This window comes from Nannobrachium achirus (genome assembly GCF_963921795.1).
Source record: "Nannobrachium achirus genome assembly, chromosome: 5".
In the NCBI taxonomy this organism is placed as follows: domain Eukaryota; kingdom Metazoa; phylum Chordata; class Actinopteri; order Myctophiformes; family Myctophidae; genus Nannobrachium; species Nannobrachium achirus.
In genome coordinates, this window is record NC_137814.1 from 26,169,572 (window position 1) to 26,175,571 (window position 6,000).

A 6,000-nucleotide genomic window follows, 5' to 3' on the forward strand; every position below is an offset into this window, starting at 1 on the left:
TAATTTTTTCCTAATGGCCGGCCTGGACCGGCCGGGAATGAACCGTCCGTTCGGGAGTTGTCCCGCTTTTCCCAATGGCCAGCACGTCCCTGTCTCCCATTCCCTTTAAGTGCATTTTCACCTGGCGCTCTGCTATTTAAATTGTTGATTCTGGAAATGTGAGGAGAAATATATTATTATATGACAAAACCTTAATGCTGTGTCTCTCAGCAATGTTGAACATAATGTGTTGAATTTGGATGAATGGCTATCCAATGAAAATCACCTGGGGTGTGGCCCTTGACAAAGTGGTATTGAAAAATACAATTGCAGCATTGTTTTGCATCATGCAAAAAGCAGAAAAAGATTCGGAAAAGAAAAGCTCATGCAGACTTTCACAGACCCTCAGATATCCACATTGTTTTTTTTTTTGAATAATATGTTTATTACATTTTTAAACATACATTATTTAGACAACAACAACACTATACAAGAAAAGGAAAAAAGAGACAAACTGGAACAACAAAAACAAAAGAATAATAATCATAACAAGCTCAGGCAATAACATGTAGAATGGAAAAATTAATACATGATGAGCGAAGCAATCAGTCCCCAGCCCCCCCACGACCCCCTCAGAGTGGAGAGGGCAGGCACCTGACCCAGATCGGAACTAGATTCACTGAGCACAGTTCAACATCAGTCGAGAAACTTCAAGACAAGTGAAACAGCGACAGATAGAAGTCAAGGCCGACAGGGGAACCCTTTAAGCACAGCAGCAGACAGCGTGGGCCCGATGAATCTTAAGTAGGGGTCCCAGATTTTATAAAAGGCGTCTATCTTGGAGTGTAACATACATGTTATATATTCACAAGGAATACAATCCATTATAATATTGTGCCATGATTTTTTGGAAGGAGCAACATCCTTGATCCAAAATAGGAGAATATTCTTCCTGGCAGCGAACGTTAACACATTGAATAGCCTCTTATGATTGGCATTGACAATATGACCATCTGGGAGACCAAGTATAACACACAAGGGGTTTGGTTCTATGGGGACACCGAAAATGGTTGACAGTTCTGTTACAACATCAGACCAGTAGTTCTGGAGCTTCACACATGACCAGAGACATTTGAACGTAATTACTAGGGGTGTAACGATACATTATAATAGCGATTCGATACATATCACGATACATGGTTGACGATACCATACATGGACGATATTGGTTCATTCATGGCAATACGATACGATTCGATTCAATGATTTAAAATAGATATAGTAACTATTTAGCAAAGAAATTAAATCTGTGTGAAAGGTGTGGATAGTGCAGGTTTTTAAGGGAAACATGTATTATTATGGATATAAATAAGTAAACACAGTGATTATCTGCCAAATACATGGACATTGTATATTGACAAACCTGCACCTTGACATGAACCCAGAGATTACACACATTTATCGATAGACCAGTGTAGCTATATGGAAAGGAAAAGTAATTAAACCCCTCCTTTTAATTTGTTCTTCTTAAAAATGCCAAATACAATGGACAAGTAGGTAGTATCGATACAATCAATTCTTTACACTGCCGATTCGATACGATACAAAATAAAACGATAAGATTCGATTTTAGCTGTTTTCATTTCGATCTACTTCGATTTTTTAAGTTAAAAACGATATTTCGATACAGTTACTATATTGTTACACCCCTAGTAATTACCGATTTCTGTTTTGCATTTGAGGCAAAGTGGGGACACACTAGGATCCATTTTGTTTTTAAGGACAGAAGTTATGGGGCTGTTAAGTATGACATCATTTTGTAGGCAGAGGAGAATTTCTGCCCCCAGTTTCCGTGAATCTTTTTACTATTTTTACTATTTACACATTTTTCTTCTCTTTGTTGTTGAAAGGAAAGTGTTAGAATTATACTTTAGTCGTTATTTTTGTCTCGGATCTGTTGAAATAGCGAGGGACATAAAATTATCTGGGGGCAGAGTTCTCCTCTGCCTACAAAATGATGTCACGGCTTAAAAGCCCCATATGTATACAATGTAATATGCGGTACTGTATGGATTTAGTCCGATTGCAGACAGAAATCTCCTTTGCATACGTCCACATTTCATTCCAATCAACATTATCGAGAGATGTTGAAATCTTTCTCCCATAACTGTTTGACAGCATGGGAGTTTGTGGAGGAATTTGAATTCAGTAGGCTACTTGGTAGAAAATAGAGATAAGGTTTTTAGCCAATCGGAGAGAAAGAGTCCTTTCCACCTGCGAAGCCGAACAATTGGTTAACAGTGAGGTGTCTTTAGTAATAAAGATATCCACATTGTTTAATTCGAGGTACATTCCACTGGAATGACAATAAACCTCATATATATGGCATTTTTCCATGTGCTCGAATCACTTTAAATAGAAAGAATTCTTAAAAAATAAATTGTACCTAAAGGTAAAAACCATAAAAACAGGGGCTAGGGTAGCTGGGCAGCTTTGGTCTGAAGATATGGCTTTTGTAGTAGGAAGGGTGGGGGCCTATTCTACTTCAACTGTTGGTATACATTCTTCTCAAATGCCAATATTTACAAGCCATATTTTCTTTACAGTGTTTCAAGCAAACTGGCATTGTTTCCTCAGAAATATGAATTACCGGTAGTTCTAGTTTGGAAATGGCAACCTCACAAATTGTGCACAATCCAATGCTCCCAAGCTCTTCCATACTTAAGAACAAGAATCCAGTTGTAACTAACTCTCAGAACATGAAGTCTGTTTAGAAAATACTACTTAGTCCCACTAATCTGGCCCCAATACTTTATAATCACCTTTCAAACTTCCAAGTACGAATCCAACATTCAGAATTTAGCATAATGGCACAGTAACCCCCCACCCCTCCCCCGTCCTTTGCAATCTCTCAAACATAAGTTACCCAAATGTCATCTCTTTAGTTTTTTTTTCCAAGTGAGGGTTTGTTAAACACCTTTTCAGGCAGTGCTTGCTTTAATTTAATCTGGACTGGCGTAGGACGGCACACCCTTTTGGTGCCACATGCGTTTAAAAAATAGTGGGATCTTCCTGCAGTAATTAGTATGATGTCATCATCTTTATATTTGGTCAAAGGAGACAATTTTGGGGGCATAGTCGGGGGATAAATGTTGATTGACGTTTCTCTGATTATGGACCCTAACTTAAAGAAGGGAATTTAAAAAATATGAGTCCTCTAGTTCGATCAATCCAAGACTGACAGAAGGTCTCAAACCGATGGGATCAGACATAAAGTATCTCAATGTATAACAGTGTGATTGTGTTGTAGATCTGGTGCACTCCCCTCCTATGTGCTTGCCATGGACTCATTTAATGCAAAATCCATGCCGGACAAAATATAATCTATACAATGCCTGACTTAAGGATGTAAGTCAAGTTGGCACTGTCTGATACAGGTACTCTCTGCAGTGACACACTTTTGGCTTGGTCTGATCTTACTGAACTGGAAGTGCACTTCCCCAATACATGGTCGATGCATCTAAGTTGTACAAAAGTAGAACCAGCCGTCAGATATTTTGGAAAACCTGCAGAGATATAAAATCATACATGTCATAGTAACTGCAAGAAAAAACAAGACAGGCCCAACAAGCGTACTTTCATGTGAATCTCGGACTTCATGTTGCCTGACCTATGGCATAGCATAGGAAAAAAAATCTATGGATGTTCTAAGAGGGCCTCTGGCAGTGTGCACATGAAACGTGCCTCTGATAGGTCCAAGGGTTTGCAAGATTAACTCCGGACAACAAACAAACACACATGCACACACATGCAGACCTTCTTATAGATAGACTTTTCATAGTAACGCTGTAAAAAAGAAGGCGTCTAATAACAGTGTGGCTTCATGAGGTTACATCTGTGATGTGTGACATGTCTGGGCAGTAGGTTTGACCTCCATCTGACCACCATTCACTTCCATCATAAAACGTAAGTTAACAGTTTCAAAAAAGATAAAACATCCGAGGAAAAAAAATGCATGGTTTTACTTGGCAGTCCAGTGGTTTGCTAGATTAGCCCAGGTCAAATACACAGACACACACAGACCCTCTTCTAGTGGCCTCCAACAGAGCCACGCCATAAAAAATAGGAGACTTAGCACATTGACCAAATAATTGGGAAATGTCTCGAGTTTGATTCCAGCCTTGTGTCTTAAGCCCTCTCTATCCTCAGCTTCGTTCCTCTAAACTCTCCTATCCAAAGAAAAACGAATCGGGGTATCTTGGTGTCACTGAGGTAAAGCAGTCGCCCACCATCATAGAGCTCCAATTATCCTCTCCCCGTGGAACTCTTCACTGTCAGGTAAGAAGATGCAGCTGGTAAGCTGCGTATTGGGAGACGTAGTTGTCTTTACCTTCCGCAGATCAACAGTGGAGGTTAGCAACAACAGAGACCACATGATGAACAATCATTCATCTGTGACCTTAATGATCAGGAAGAACAAAAAAGGAATAAAAAGGTGACCCCCAAAAAAAATCAACACTGTCTTGGTCATCTTTACGCAGATCGCAACTCTGTCATAGTGGAAATCAGCTCTGGTTATGGGCTGCCAGGGCTTTCTACCTCATCCTCCGCCGAGGGGTTCAGGCAGCCGCAGACTCGTCCTCCTCAGGTGTCTGTGTGTCTGGCTGGGGCTCCGGCGCATTTTCTGTGTCCACTGAGGTTTCAGCTGCCACAGAATTGATATCCTGAGCTGGGCCCCCGGGCTCTGAAGAGGATGCCAGTTCGCCTAAAACATTGGCGGTCTTCTCCGAGCGGTCCTCCTCGTGTGTTTCTGGGTGGTAATCATGCCTGCTGATTGTAGTGTCCGGCGCTTTGCTAGGCCCCCTCCTGGGTCCTCTAGACTCTGCAATGCTAGGTTCAGGGGTGACAGTCGTCTTTTTCGAGCCGAGAAAACGTCTTTTTTTTATCTTTGTATTTGTATAGCGCTCCAAAGTCGCCCTCTCAGTGTTCCACTGAGCTTTTTCGTGTCTCATGCGTTCCTCCAAGTCTTCCCTCTCTTGGGACCACAGCAATTCTTTATTGGTCCAATTAGTCTCTTGTTCTTTCCATTCTCTCATTATGCAGTCCAGTTGGTGTTGCACATCTTTAACCTCTGTATATTGCTCCACTTTCTGTTTCCACAAACCTTCTAGCAGGTCGAGCCGCTCCCTCAATGCTTTCGCTGTGGTAGTCTCAACCCTCTTGCTCCGTGATTGGAAGAGCTTTAACTCTGTTGTCTTCATCTCTTTCTTCATGTCAGTGCTCTTCTGCTGTGCAGATTGGAGTTTTTCATACAAAGCCTCCTTTTCTTTAAACAATTTGTGTATCTTCAGCCTGGCCTGTTCCACGGTCTGCTCCTGTTTCCACAGAATTTCTCTCAGTTCATTCTGATCTCGACAGGCTTTGTCTCTCTCGGACATCACCTTTTTGAGCTCTGAGTTTGCCTGCTCTTTATATTTCTTCTCTTCCTGCACCCTCTCTTGGAGGAAGCGGATGTCCTCTTCAATTTTCTGGTTAGTGGTCTGTATCCTCTCATAATTCTGCCTCTCCTTATTATATTTATGTTCCATTTCCTGGAAGGCTTGGGAGGTGCTGAGCTCCTTTTTGGTGAGTTGGTTATTCTCCTCTGTCAAAGAATCATTCTCAGCTTCTAGCTGCTCTACTATCAGAAAGACCCTTCTCAGATAATTGATGTCTGTGATCATCTGCTGCATGTCACTGTTCTTCTGCTCTTCAATTAACTTCCTGAACTTGGAGACTGACGGCCATTTCTGATCTGTTTCTTTCTGCTCCGCTTCAGAGATGGATGCCTTTTTTGATTCCTTCCCCCGGAACAATTTTTTTTTCTCTTTGCCTGTGACATTGAGCTTCTTCTCATAAGCCTCCTTCTCACTGACCCAACCACGTTCTTTGTCTGTCCAAAGGGTTTCTTGCTCTATCCATTCTCTCCTGATGTGGTCCAGCTTGTACTCTAGCTCTTTAACTTGTTCCTCCAAGATCTCA